We start from the raw sequence: 15,998 nt of genomic DNA on the forward strand, positions 1-15,998 counted from the left end.
TCCGTAAGGCCTAAACCACTTACAATAGCCTGTGGACTTTTATTCCATTACTTCTACCCCTAGTGATGCTAATTAATATCAAATAGATATTTGAATTGCATTATTATGATCAAGAAATCTCCAAGTGATCACCTGTAGGAAGTAATCTATACTAGAGATTTGTCCATATCTTTTTCTTTCTCTCCCTTTTATTTTTTTGCTTTCTTATAGCAGCCAGATTACCTCCTATTTCTAGTCATTACTGTCTTACAAGTACTGACCTCATTTTGGCCTCAGAGCACTCCATGTTTTTCTTTATAAACCAAGGCTTCAACTCTTCCTAAGCTCTAAAAACATCCATTTACAATTATTGATGTCCTTAGTGTGACAATCAGCCCAGAGCTTTTCACACGTTTTGTCAGTGTCCTCCGAAACTGCCAAGGTTAACCCAAGAAAACTTGTGGCCAAGCAGCTTGCCAAGGCCAGGCACAGAGACTCACAGGCTACTTTCTGCCTAGGCAGAATGTGGAGACAGCCATTAGGAAGCCACTTCTAAAGTTCTGTTCATCCAGAGAGTCAGTGTAAATTCTATATCTTATCAAAATCCTACACACACACAAATAACATGATTTTAAAATAATGGGGCTGAGGATTTAGCTCAGTGGTTCTGCCTCCTCGCAAGCACAAGGACCCGAGTTCAATCGCTGCTACCAAAAAAAATACATGATTAAAAACCTTACAAAAATAGTTCTGTGCTATGCCTTATGCCGGGAACTTAAGCTACCTTTTCCCCACTTTATCCCCCTAAATGTGGCAGTTACTCATCTTATGAATGCCATAACCAGTCCTAACATTTAATTGTAGCCTCTTTGGATTGCTTACGATGTATTTAAGGTGTGTTTGTCTGACGTCTTTAATCATATTCTAACTCGTACTCCGGGCTACACTGTTCACTCCTGACCAGAACTTCCTACTTACTTGGAATGTGATGTTGCTCCTTTCACAGGAACTAATCACAAATGTCAAACAAAGGGTCATTTGGTGGAAATTTTTTGAGAAGTAATGTAGAGGTAAGAACTGTGGCTTCACATACATAATATCATAGTTTAAGTTTCAGCTCTTAACTCTTGCAGGTTCTTTGACTCCTGTTGAATTATTTCAGCTCCCTGAGCCCATTTCCTCATGTATAAAGTACAAATAAGCCATACATCAATTATTTTCTATGAGAACTGGAGATGAGTCTAGGCATGAAGATGCTTAATAACTTATAAAGTGCTATTCACCTACAAGAGATCATATTCTTCAGCATTATGGATTTAAATTTGTTTTTCTTAGTATATGTTTGTAGTACATAATGTTTACATTCTTTGTGGGGGGTTGGTGCATGTACATAATATATCTTCCTTCCTTTTTTTCACCCCCTTTCCCTATAGTCCTCCTCCAATTCTCTCTTGATTTTCTTCTCTCTCTTGTTTTGTAGCTGTTTGCAACACATAATATTCACATACCTTGCGTGGAGTTAGTACATGTACATAACACATCTTAACTCCCCCCCCCACCTTTTCCACACATGGGAAAGGCAGCATTAGAAATTTTATCATCATCAATATTGACCTATAATGAATGGCATCTCTGCGATGTCATTTTCTTAGAAAAAAAAAGATGAGATGGTCCATGGACTACAAAATTTCTTCTTCTTTTAACATTTTATCTTCATTTCTCCTTATGGTGATAGTGAGAATGTGTGGGATTGGCTGGGGTGGCTGTGTAGGCCAGACCTTCTAAGTGAGAATCGAAGCCTTATATTCAAAGGGCCTCTCACTCACATCCTACTTGCCAGTGAGCAGGATCACATCTCCTGTGGGGGCTGTGTGTATCTTTAGGGAAAGGGTGGTGTGATGATATGAAGCGAATTTCTGGCAGTGCAGATGGAGAAATGCCACTCTCCGTGAGTTTATGGTTCTAATGAGTTTCTCTTCAGTCTGGCATATATCAAATCACAGCTATATCCTTATGCCTTTAAACTCTTATTCCCGAAATGATAAGAAATAAAATCTGAGGATAAATATTTTCTCACTTCCTTTCTAAGTGCATGTTTTTCAATATACCTTCCCCATACCTCAAAAATGGAAACAAAGTCTTTGTAAATAGGGAAGGGTGAAGGGGGTAAAGGCAGGGCAGGAGTATGGGGAAAAAAATAAGAACCAAGACACATCATGTAAAGGTACAAGATTCAAAGGTGAATGTAACTGTATTGTTTGCTTTAAATGGACCAATAAACTTAATGGGAAAAAACTGAGTTCCTTGGCATTTCTCTCTTTTCTTGAAGGAGGAGGTAGGAATAAAGATATGATTCATAGAGGTAGAAATGGAACCAACCTATATTTACAAAATAATTGCTAAAATGAAGTATTATTTAACATTAAACAGGATCTCTGAGAGTGCTAAAACGATCTAAAGATTTCTCTCAATAGCATGAGTCGTAAATGTGAAGGTGTTTGTAGCTCTGTACTTTCTGAGCTTAAGTCCATATTTTAATTAAAAGGAGGCAGAGTAAGCTATGTGATCGCAGAGGTTTGGATTCTTCCCTAGGAAAAGTGGCAGTTCTAAAACAATGCTTTAAAAATCATTTTTTACTACTGAAGTGCTCAAGTGAGAAATTTAAAAATGCCTAACTTCTCTCCATATTTCCAGAAGCATAAAAGCTAAATGGAGAGGTCAAAAGAGTTTGATTGTCTTTGGAGAACGTGTTACCATGAGTACAAATTGTTCTTCTCTGAGTTTTGAAACAGATTATTTTATAGACTATAGAAATTCTTGCCCCCAAATTGTAAAAGCTCAGAATTATTGTAGAAATAGTATACATTCCTGGTCGATATTCTGAGGTCACCCATGATTTTCTCCAGCCACTCACCTTTTCTAATGATACTTTGCTCTAATGTGGTAGCATCTTGCATTGTGGTCATGTATGTCAATTATCATCTTGTCCAAACGTAAGCAATTTCATACCCTCTGGACTTTTATCCCTAGCAGTTCCTCAACTTGAAACAGTTTTCTAGTTATGGCTACCTACTTGATTTCTTAAGTCCCCATTGAAATGCCACTTCCTCCACAGTAGACTTCTTTAACTCTCAAGTGGAATATTTACCTCCGATTTTATATTTTTGGTACTTTTGTTACATATAATAGTACTCACCGTGTAATTTGACTGGCTTACAAGTTGTGAAGCACCTCTTTTCTTCTTTGATAGTAAGCAACTTACTGACAAGTTATATTACTTCAAATTTTTTGGCTTCTTGTAAGTGGTGGGTATTTTATAAACATGTAATGAGTGGATAAATAGATTGATGGATGGGTGGACAAGTTAGGCAACACCTGCAGCAGATGGAATTAACTGTGAATTCAATATCTTATCTTTAGTCTTGTCTTTACCTTGACTTAAGATGATTGCTTTGTACATTGTATTGAGTACATATGCACATGCTGAATCTCCATTATTTATCGTTATTATTTTTGTGTGCAACACTGCTGTTTATTTGAGAAAACATGCCTTATTCTCTCAGTAATTATCTGCTCAATCCATGAAAAGCAGGTGGTGCTGACTCAATCTCAAACTGTGGCCCCTGATCCAGGCCAAATACAGCATATCATTTCCTGAAGTACAGTATCGATTTAGGGGTTAAAACAAGATCCAAAGTGGTACAAGAAGACTTTTTTTCTTTGTTTGGAGGGTGAGACTCTGCTGTGAGAGTTACTAGTGTAAACTTGATGTGAGCTAGAGCCACGGTAACATTTGTTCCCCCACCTCCCCAAACAGGTGAAAAGGTAGAACTGAGAGATGGAAAGAGAAAAAATTGGGATGGGCGGTGTTTACATCATTACGTCTGAGTCTGTGAGTAAAAATCACTTTATTTTTTTACATTAATTCAATTCAATTATTATGTCTTGGGAACAAGAGACTTCTATTTCGTATAGAGGATAAAAATAAATTGACCCACATCATCACATTAAAGAGAAAACAATTGCATCTATGAAGACAATCAGTACAGTTGACTGTAAATCCAGTTGGTGATAGGAAAAAAGAAAAAAATGATTAAAAAACAAAGTATATAAAAATGTATACCTCCATGCTTTCCCCTCACCTCCTTTAAGTCTTTTTTCAAATTTAACTTTATTTTTTCTTTCCCAAACTCATCACCTTTCTGTCTCTTCACTGCTACTCTTATGATTCAAGTCATCATTCTCTCACTTCCACCACAACTGTCTCTACACATTTAATTCTCCGCTGAAGGCCAAGATAGTCTTGCTGAAACAATCTGTATCATGTCAGTTATTTGTTTGAAACACTTGCTTTTTCTCCCATTACTTTCAGAATAAATTTCAAATTTCCTAGTTAAATTTATAACACGCTATTTTGTATCTATTTTAATCTCTTTCAACTTTCTCCTAGCCTTCCTTCTTTTAGCTGTACTGATTTTTTTTGTTTTTTGAGACAGGGTCTCACTATGTAGTTCAGACTGCTCTGGAACTCACTGTGAGTCCAGGCTGGTCTCGAACTCGCAGTGATCCTTCTGCCTCAGCCTCCCAAGTGCTGGGATTACAGGCGTGCACCACCACACCTGGCTAGCTGTACTGATTTAAAAAAAAAATTAATTGAACATGTCATTCTTTTTCTTTATTCCAGTACTTTGTATATTTTGGTCTCATCTGTCCATTAAAATGTTTTTTCCCATAGTTAGTGAATTGAATAATGTCTCCACAAAAGTCATATCCACTTGGAACCTCAGAATGACTTTATTTGGAAAAAGAGTCTTTGCAGAACAGTAAGGACAAAGATGAGATTATATTGAAATAGAAGGAAGACTAGATTCCACAGAAGTGTCCTTATATAAGACAGAAAAGGATATATAAGGATGTGTCAAAAAAGACCATATGAAGATGAAAGGGGAAACTAGAATGATTCACCAATAAGCCAAGATATACCAAGAATTTTCCATACCACTGTAAGAGAGGAAAGAGGTACCCAGTGGATGGTCTTCTCATAGGCCTTGTGGACACCTTGAATTAAATTTCTGTTCTCTTGAACTATGATAATGATAATCAGTTTCTATTTTCTTAAAGCACTCAGTTTATTACAGCAACCCTTGGAAACTAAAACAACTTTCTTTAGGTATTGCTGCATACAGTGCTGCACTTTAAACCACTACTTTCACTCAAGTGTTCACTTGATGTTCTATCATAAGGTCCACTACACTATGTTTAAATGTTCTTTTACTTGTCTTCTCATGGGCTATACCAGATGGGGCTCTCTCACTCTCTGTTGGGTCTCTGGGACCTGTCGTATGCCCAGTAAGTAGCAGCTTTCCATAAATGTGCTACTTTAATTGATTTTCCATATCTTATACTCTTCTGTCTTTTGGGAACCTGGTAAAGTAGTTGATGCACAGCAAATTCTCAGTAAATGTTGTTTCCTCAGTAATGGACTCTGTCAGTTTACTTGTGTTGTTAGTAGTGGTACTGCTTATCAGTGATGCTTGTCCCGACTGAAGTGTAGATTGTAGAGTTTAGGATGGGTCTCTTTGTGGAGTTCTTTATCATCCCACAATAATTCCTTATGAATAGCCCTATTAAGTAACCCTGTAAGGCACTTTTAGCAGTTGTTGTTATTTTTCCTAATTTATAGGGGAAGCCAAATTATAATTAGAAAGTGACTGGGGAACCGAGAAGCTTAAATTCTCTATTCATTATCCCCACCACTAAATCTTGACATGCGGAATTACATTGAGACAAAACCGTTTCAATTTCTAATTATCCATTCGAGTAAAATTGTTTTAATGATCAGTTATTGGTACAGGAAAAGTTGTTGGGAGAATTTAAGCAAGATAATGGTGATATAAAGCAGTGGGGTTCTAAAAGCATAGGATCCAGAAGAACCTCAGAAGATAATAGATACCTATGGTTGCTGTAAGCTGAATGGTAGCAGACATTTATGGTTGTCATAGATCTGAGATCTTTCCAAATGTTACCTACTTTATTAGAGATATGTAGGGACAGAAAACTAGATGATGTGAAAATTAAATGGAAAACAGGTGGAGAAAAAAGCAGAGTATACATTCTTATTCTTAAAAAAAGAAACAAGAGGAAACACAATTGTGCCCTATGATGAATCAAAAGTCTACCAAAGTCATTGACAGCAAGGGAAATCGAGAGTGAAAATCCAAGAACTCTGGGATGGAGAAACAGTCAAATAAAGTGAAATTTTTACAGTGTCAAAATTTCTGCTTGGCAGGTACTTGGAGGCCAGTCTGACTCGATATTTTCAGATTTCTCCTAAGATAAACAAATGATGTTTGCTCTCTGAATAAGCAGACATAAACTCACAGAAATATATATATATATATATATATGTATATATATATATGTATTGTATGTATATTTGTTGAAAGAAGAAAATCCTTTTTTTCTTAGTAAGAAGGAAACATAGAGTATGCTAATCATGCACTTTGGATGGAAGAATACAAGACTGTTATGTTTAGCAGGCCAGAGTTGGAGGAGTTAAGGATCCCCACCACCTCCACTCCAGGTGGGACACTATGTGAAGGCACGCGCAGACTGTGTTGGTGCAAATCTTGGATCTACTGCCAGTTCACCTGTGTAATTAGGCATGTCTCTCCATCTGTTTTTAATGTCTCAGAATCATCACCTGTAAGATGGGGGTAAAATAGTTCGCAAAATCCATAGGGCTGCACTAAGAGTAAAAGGAGTTACTGTGTTATGGTGTAGAATATCGCATTGCACACAGGGATAACCATATTTTTAATATCTATTTATATGGATTCAGGCATAAAATTAGAAAGGTGAGAGACCAGTATATGTCCAGTACTCAGACTATAAGAACTGGTGGACTCTGCTTCTTATTGGCTGCGTGCTATGTATGGGAAATGGTTGAACTTCTCTAAACCTTTTTTTCCTCTTTGCTCAGAATAGATGAAATACTCATAGGACCTCAGTTATGAGATTGCTGTGTCATATAAAGCAATTAATTATTTTCCTGGCGCATGGTATAAATTCTACATATGGTAGCTATTGCCATGACAGATTGAGAATTCTGAATGTATTGGCTATGGAAACCAGTAGGCCTGCAAAAATAACAGGTAAAGTAGTGGAAATTTTTATTCCATGAGCCCTAAAAGCAAAAGCCAACTTATTTCAGGCCTTCAAAGAGTATTTTTAAAAAATCCAAACCACACCAACTAAACAAACAAAGACAAACAAAAAATTAAGAAAACAGCTACTAAAATAAGATGCTGAGTTTTAAACTTTGAGGTGAATATTCTTTTGGTGTGTGTGTGTGTGTGTGTGTGTGTGTGTGTGTGTGTGTGTGTGTTTATAGGTACCAAAGTAATACTAGATATTCCTTTATCAGATCCTATTTGGGCATGGAAACAAAGCTGAGTTTAGTGATACACTTCTGATATCCAGAATTAATTTTTTGGATGAAGTCAAATGCTAGTATAGTTATTGGAAGCCTGTAAATATTTTAAAATAGTACACGGAGAGTAAGTGGATAAAAAGGTGATTAAAATGTTTCAAAAAAATTCAGCTTTTGTTTAGATCTTACTACTCTAATTTGCATCATCTGAGGGCTGAGATACAACCCTAAGGCAAGAAATTGTTGATAAAAATACCCTCTTGAGGTAGCTTTGAAAAGCTAAGCTAAATGTAATGGGTGAGTGGTGGATTAACTAATGATCAACCTGGAACACCCATCGGAACTGAATCTGTTTGGTTGGGCTTGGAAGACCCATCTGAGGATTATTGCCAATGGCATAAGAAGAGAACTGGACGGAAACATGGTGGGCTGTTGATTTCCTAGGAGGAGCTTGCTGTTTGCAGTTGCTTTTCCTGATGCGAGCTTATCTGTCTGGAGGAGGAGCTCAGGTCTTCATTGTCACTGGGAATGGACACTGTTCTCATCAGGTGAGCTCCGGTCGTCCCCATCAGTGTCACTTCCGGCCTCCAGTGTAGACGCCTCAGCCCGGCGGCCCAGATCCTTCTCTCCACCTGCACAGGTCTTCTGGCTTTCACCCCTGCTCTTTGGGCCTTCCAGGTGCAGATCGTCAATACAGACATGCATGAGTTATTACCACGGGCTCTAGGCCACTGGCTGGACTCCTGGGGGACATTGCCTTGGGCTCTAGGCCTTCACATGGACTTATGCGGACACTGCTGTGGGATCCAGGCCCTTCACTGGCTCCTGTGGGTCTCTAGTGTGCAGTTAGATCTCTTGCAGTCCTCTGCATTTGACTTTCTAGGTGACTATTATAAAATAATCCTATAAACTATGTGTCCTGTATTAAATCTATTTCCCTTGCAAACCCTAACCACAACGAGTAATGATTAATACTGTTGAAATAAATAAGCGCCTGTGTATAAGAGGGAGGGCACTGCACCAAATATATTCTTCCATTTAATCCTTATAATAAGGGCATAAAGAATGTAACTAACATATTTGTGATTTGAGATTATATATTTGTATTCAGATAGGATGTGGTTCCAATTCTACATTTATTTTCTTCTACCTGTGTGAATCTAGGCACAATAAATTCCTGTTTTCACATGTAAATTGGAGCCAATAAATCTGGCTCCCTAGTTTCTTCTGAGGATTGTGTACAAATTGAATGGGAATATCCTAGCACAAGTCATGGCACAGAGTGATTGATCAATATGAAGTTATTACTCTTGGGGTTTTTTATACACACGAGGAAATTATGTCCTAGGAGAAGGTAAAAACTGTCTAAAACCCAAAATGCTAATTAGTGGAGAATTTGGCAGGGTGGAATGAAATCCATGTTATTTATATGCACTGCTAAGTTCCTCAACTCTTCACCCACAAGTTATGCTTATGGGGAATTTCCTCACGAGCTCCATGGTGCATGCCTTCCTGACATCACACTTCACATTCTCTTTACCATAATAATATAGGAATAACTGCCACATGTGTGATAATTTCTGTGTAGCAAGCCTTGTGCAAAAAAAAAAAAAAATAATAATAATGATTACCACTGATAGAACAGAATAAATATGGGTTTCTCTCCCTGAAACAGGTTAGAGGGTTGGAAAAGGTTGATGCTGGAGACATTGTACTTTATGCAACCACCTAGTGCCCTATGGTACTGTACTCAGTGGCACATGACTGGAGAAAAATAAATCGTAGACTGCAGGAGATTGTTATGGGGCAGGACTGAAAAGGATACTTACCTCCACCTACTTCTACCAAGCAGTTTCAGGCCTACAATGAAGCTTATTGTGAGGAGAGATGGAAACTATGGTATATCAAGCTGGGTGCTCAAGTAAAAGGAGAGAAACAAACTGTTTGTGTCTGACCAGCAGTGACCTCCCCTCCAGGCACTGTCCACGCACACATGGAAATGCGCACTGCCCTCCATAAGGAGACACTGCAACTTACTCATAATGTTAATAAAAAGAAAACAAACAAACCAGCCTAATATTTATTTTTCAGCTGAGCATGAGCTGCTAAACATTTTAAGCAAGGGATGAAAAATATATATCAATTTCCAAGATAAGCAGCTTTTTATCCATTGATTCTATTTCTAGGTACTTTATCTGAAGTACATAAGTAGAAAATGTAAAGGACTTATGTAAAAGCATACTCATTACAACATTGTTGGAATAGAAAAATTGTAGATTAAAATGTACATCGATATAGAATTGAGGGCTGGGGATTTAGCTCAGTGGATCCGCCGCCTGCCTCTCAGACGCAAGGCCCTGAGTATGATCCCTGTTACCAAAAAAAAAAAAAAAAAAAAAAAAAAAAAGAATTGAATAGATAAATAATGGCGCATTTATGAAATGTAGCACTCTAGCTTTTAAATGTAATACAGTAAAAGTATTTCCACATACAATGGCAGTTATATGATAAGTTGAAAAAGGACAAATATAATATGTTCTATACATTCGTCAGAGTTGCTACGTGCACAAGCACAATGTGAAGGCTGAACAACACTGTTCTGTAAGACTGACCAACACTGTGGCTCTGGAATATCTGTATCTATATGTGTATAACTGTGTTGATATGAAACTCTTCCTGTTCTTATCCAGTAGATAGTGTTTTACAAACCCAAGGAAGAACTATAGTCACATCTCTTTTTTTAACCCAATTCATTGTTTAAGCGTCTATATATTAAATTGCAGAAGACTCAGGCTCTCCTTCATGATGCTTTCTTTGTCTGATTCATCAGTGAAGACCAGAAGTGATGTGTGATGCAGATGTGGAGATGTATGGATCCGGAAGAGACGGATCAGTTTGACTTCCACTCTCTGGGAGAAGTAAACCACAGTTCACTGCCTCCTGCTAGCATCACCGAAAACAAGTGCTGACAGTTTGAAAGATGGCGTTGGTCTTCAATGAATCTGGCATTCTGCATGGACACCACCACGGAGCTCTGCAATGATACCCCCTTGCCTCACAAGGATTCCCCATAGCGACAACTTTTCTCCAAATTTTCAAAACAAAGAGCATTGGATTGTACTAACTGTCTTTCATGCCAGATATCATTAATCCTTCTGAGGGATTGGTCTCTGTATACCTCCAAGCATTTTGTCCTTTAAAGGAATGCTTTGTAATGAATTTCCAGGCATGCTCACTAGAGTCCTTCCTAGATGATAAGGAAGAAATTCTAGCAATGCTCATGGATTCCTGGGACCTTGCAGGTGCACGGTCTAAGACACATTAAATGCAGGTACAGGTTTGGGTTAGAAATTTCTAGGAGCAAAAATATTATCCTTCCACTAGCCCACACAGAAGCTAAAAGTGCACGCACATAGTGGGTTCTCAATGTCTATTTGTCAAATTGATCTGAAATACTTTATTAATTATAAATTACTTATTCTAGGACCTACAGTATCTCAGTAATTTTCAAATATTTCAAACATAGAAAATTAAGGTCAACTCTAAGAATATCTGGCACTCTTTAATGTGCTTAGAGCCATATAAATAGAAAGGTTTCAAGTTAGCTTTAGATTAGTAATAAAAAAAGAAAGAAATCCTTTCTTAGCAAGCAGGCCACTGAAGGCTGTGAAAGAATGAGAATGTGATTTGAGGAAAGGCTCCAGTGAGACGGAAAGATGCTCAGGTGGCTGTGTAAATAGATTCTCCTTGACAACCTTCCCACATGGGGGGGCGGCCTTCAGAGCGCGTTATTGTGTTATTAAAGCCAGAAGCGGTGTGACTGAGGAAACACAGATTTTAAGGCCCTCTGGTTGGAACATGCTGAAGAATCCCTGGGTAAGCTGGCTTCTCGTGTAAGGTTTAGGGAATCCTAAGGCTTCCTCTGCGCCCTGGATGAGGGAGGCAGAGCTGGTCGTCAGAGTTCTCTGGACTCGCTCCCAACTCGGTGTGCACTGTGACAGTTGTTCACCCCTCCTACCGTTTGGAGGCTGAGTTGATGTTGACTTGAATGCCCTACTGATTTAAGTGCTTTAAAACATTAAATTTGAGCTCTTTTTCCCGTGCAAATGTATACTTGCATTGTCAGAATAGAAAAGTAGCATTATTGAAAAGATGAAACATTTCCCAAACCTCATAGGTACACACACATATATTTGCTTTTGTGGGCATACTGCATGGTCGAAAATTATGTATAAATATAGGATTCATATGTATGCCTATAATATCTACATATACATTTCAGTCTTCACTGTATCCTATTTTTTAACATTTAGTTTTCTTTTAAGTAATCAGGGGATTCATGACAAAAAAACCAAGGAGGACTGTGAATTGAGAGAAGATGAGGGCGACCAGATAAGCACTCGGGTGTGGGGAGAAGGCGTTACCTCAGAAGCTCTAGATATCACTCATGCCTGAAGCATGAGTTACTACTTTTCATCTCCCACCAATCAGCTCAAGATTCAATAAGCTTCTGAAGGATATTCTCAATTTCTTAGAACTATATTTTGAATGATTTAAAATATTTCTATGTCTGTGTCTCCAGCATTTAAAAATAATTGGACACATAGAAGCGTATAATATTTGGGATGCTGAGTCAAATTCAGACTGCTGTTTCAGGTGAATTTATCCTCCAATAAGGGGAAAACAAAATCCACTTGTAAAACTTATGCATCTTTAAGTAGCTTCCCTTATGGAAAAATTTTTGTTTCTATTATTTTAATATTTCAAAAAACCACAAAATTTCCATCTTTGGTTCTTCAAAAATTTTAGGCAAACTACTACCATAGTTTTGGAAGTCTAAAAATTTGGTTAATACTCTCACAGAAATGAGAAAAATTAGTTAGCTTGAAAGTATTTTAGGGCTCCAAGTAGGTAGAGGCACACTCAACCAGGATTTTGATCAGGTTTTATCCATTTTTGTCTCTCTGTGTATTGTATTACCCAAAGCACATCCTTTGCCCTTTTATATTTCTGAATTAGGGTGCGAGTGTTGCTTACCAGGTGAATTTATCAGCTGTGCTACCTGCATTCTTATGCGTACAATTTGAATTCAATGAAACAGGTTGTCTGAATGAGAACATGAGAACACGTCTTGCATTCTCTCTAGAGAAGCATCTATCTTTGCAATTTTTAAAAGAATTGACGGCACAGATATCTCAGTGGTCATCATGCCCAGTTCCTCTCTGTTTAAGATGATACTGAGTAAATGTTGACATGGGAGGTTCATTCCGATATATGAGATGGTTCAGCATATCAGGAATGTGGCTTGCTATAGTAGAAAAATTCTCGTTTTCCAGAGACCTGGAATTCCAGTGTTAGGCCTGTGAATTTAGTTGTGGGATTCTCGGGTAGAGCTTTAACCTCTCTCACACTGAATTTCCTGACCTGTAAAGTAGGGAGCACAATATTTTTGTGAAAGTGAGGGTATAAGGATAAGGACATAATGAAAGATTATATTAAGTGTAACAAAATTTGGTATTTGTATACCCCAAACTGGTATTTCTATTAGAAAAAAGATAAAAATTAATTATCTAGGCATGTGTCTTAAGGATATAAACAATGATGAGAAAATTAAGCACAAATGATTTGAGGAAAGGAAAACAAAGTAATGAGAGCTAAAACCATTGAAACAGAAAATTGATAAAACACAGACAGGTGAATCTGAAGTTGATCCTTAGAGAAGATGAATATAATTAACTCTGTTTCTGGAGTCTGTATTACATTCTACTGAACTATGTATCTATCTTTATGCCAGTATCATGTTTTCTTGATTATTGATGCTTTGGAATAGATTTTCAAATTGAGAGGTATAAACCCTCCTACTTTTCTCATTTTAAGTTTATTTTGGGGATGGAGATGCAGCTCTGCAGTGGAGCACTGTGTGCCTTTTATGTTTGATTGCCTCTTGTCTTGGCTAGAAGTGCCTTTTCAGTACTGCAGAGGAGTGCTAAGAGCAGACAGCCTTGTCTTCTTCCTGATGTACAGAAGGATAAACACTCAATAGTTTGGCATTTAGTATAATGTTACATTTTGCTTTGACAGTGTTTATCAGGTTAAGGAAGTCCCCTTCTATTCCTAATTTGATAAATATTTTTGTCATGAAATGTTATTGAGCTCACAGATGATTTTTTTGCCCGAGTCATTTGAGATGATCCTGTAGTTTTTATACCATGTTTAATACGGTATGTTACAATTGTTAGTTTTTTATATGTTGAACTAACTTTGTATTTCAAAGGGTAACTACAATGATATCATGTTGTGTAACACCTTTAATATGTTGCAGAGTTCAGTTTTCTATCATTTTGTTTAGGATTCTTTTTGTGCATGTGGGGGGTGGTATGGTGGTTTAGACCTAAAATGTCTCCCCAAATTTTTATGGTTAGAGATGGGGGATTGGTAGGGAGGTAGGTGCCTTGAAAGGGTGTATTCTTACACCTGGCTCCTTGCCTCTCTCTGTTTCCTGGCTACAGTGTAGGGAAGAGTTTTCCTCTGCCAGGCTCTTTCACTATTCTGTGTCTGCCTTGGAGCGAACCAATCATGAACTGAACTGTGGGCCAAAATGAACCTCTCCTCATTTCAATTTGGGGTGTCAGGTATTTCACCCCAGTGATGGGAAGTAACTAAGACAGGTATTGGTACCAGAGAAGCGGTGTCATTGCTGTGTCTCTAATGATCATGGGGTTCAGAAGTGTTTGGAACTGATTTGCTGGAAGTGTTTGGAAAGTGTTTGCTGGAAGCTGGTGATGCCAGCTACGCCAGCCCTAGAACAGCGTGGTAAATTTATGGTGGTGTCAGCTTTTCTTTTAAGAGAGACGATGATAATGTATGATCTGTTTTTTTCTACACTAAAACCTCAATATTCAGTTTTAATCGCGGTGTTGACACTTCGTAATAATTGCGTTAGTTCTGGGTTGCAGTTTGACACTCAGTCTCTAAAAGGTTCACCATCACTGCCCTAGAATGCTATAAACTGAGATTGACAGAGAAAACCAAATTTCTGGTAGGACTACAGATAGTAAAGGCCAGACTCAGAAGGTTTCAATTGGAAACCAGAATTTCACTGGCAGTTAGAATAGAGACTATGTGTATTACAAGGTGGCAGAAATGTCTTCATTTTGCCCATGTTCTAATGCTTTCTGGAATATCACAATTAAGGGCAGTGATGAACGAATCTGTCAGAGGAAATGTCAACGCATCACAATGTTCGGGCTGTAGCACGAGTAGTACTTGATACTTTTAGCCAGATTAACAATGAGAATCAGTCACACACAGCAGAGCTGAATGATTTGAAAAATTTGAAATTTAACAGAATGGAGGTGGCTACAGAGTTGTGGCCAAGAAGACTATTGGGCATTAAAAAGATTAGCATTAAAAAGAACAGTGACAAGGAAGAAGATGGCCTGAAGTCTATATGAGAAGAGAGCCTGAGAGCCTCCTGTTCAATACTAACTAAGGAATCAGTATCCTTGGACTAGTTTCACTTTCTCAGCCATTTAGGCACTCAGAGGCCCCTGCAGCTATGATTAAAGGGGGCTAAAGTACTGCTTGAACAGGCAGCAGACCTTGAAGTCATCCACATGCCGCCAGTTTTACAAGCATAAAGAATGCAAGCGTTATGGAGTCATGGAGACTTCTACCCAGATTTCAGAGAAAGCCGAGAGGCCAGGCAGTTTGAAGCTGACTGTGCAGTTGAGACCTCAAGAAGTTAGAGATGTCAGGAACGTGTAACATATGCTGCGGATAACGGCAGATGGTGAGTTACACTAGTCCAAGATAGTGGCCGTATGAGCCGCAACCGGCGAGGTCATAGCGATGGTGCTTTCCAAGCCTCTTGGGGTTCACATCTCAGCACAACCTTCCGTAGGTGTTGGATGTGAAGCACGAAGCTACAGGATTTTATGTCTAGCCTGCTAGGTTTTGTTCTTATTTTAGTTCAGTTAATATCAGTTCCCCTATTATTCTATTTTGGAATTGGAATATTTACACTGTACCATTGTATATCGGAAGTGTTTATCTTTAAGTTTGCTTTTAACAGTGCCTCACAGCTGAGCATTCACTTTGAATCTCAGAAGAGACTTTGCACTTGTATTTCACAGCAATGCTGGAACTGTTAAGACTATGGCAACACTTAAGATGGACTAAGCACATTTTGCATAATGAGATAGACATAAACTTTTTGGAGGGTGGAAATTATCTTCCAAAAGTCTGATGTTTGTTGGTAGGACCCGGTCAGAAAGCAGAGGACTTGCAAGGGTGTATTTTATCACTGTCTTCCCCCTCCTCTCTTTTCTTCCTGGCGGACATGCTGTGAACAGGTTTCCCGTTTCTTGTCTTTCCATCACAACATTTCTTTCTTGTAGTTAGTGGACCCTGGACTGAAAGCATGAGCCGAAATAAACCTCTCCTTTAAACTGACAAAGCTTCAAGATTACAGAAAACTATGTTATGATTTTTGCTTTAAACAAGTATGTGCATTTCAAGGTATTTAAGAGGATAAGTAACTTTTCTTCTGCTTGATATATTTAAATTCTTTTTTTTTTTTTTTTTT

The 15,998-nt window shown here is 38.1% G+C and overlaps 1 long non-coding RNA gene across 1 annotated transcript in view; it reads left to right on the forward strand.

Annotated features, from left to right (window-relative positions):
• Window positions 1-3,802: 3,802 nt before the first annotated feature.
• LOC104864224 overlaps window positions 3,803-15,998 on the forward strand; it is a 54,693-nt gene continuing 42,497 nt past the window's right edge. The window contains exon 1 of the long non-coding RNA XR_780792.3: window positions 3,803-3,871. This is a non-coding gene — a long non-coding RNA (uncharacterized LOC104864224). The remainder of the gene's footprint in view (window positions 3,872-15,998) is intronic.

The sequence above is a fragment of the Fukomys damarensis genome, unplaced genomic scaffold, assembly GCF_012274545.1.
Source record: "Fukomys damarensis isolate Sample0158 unplaced genomic scaffold, DMR_v1.0_HiC HiC_scaffold_3, whole genome shotgun sequence".
Taxonomy (NCBI): Eukaryota; Metazoa; Chordata; class Mammalia; order Rodentia; family Bathyergidae; genus Fukomys; species Fukomys damarensis.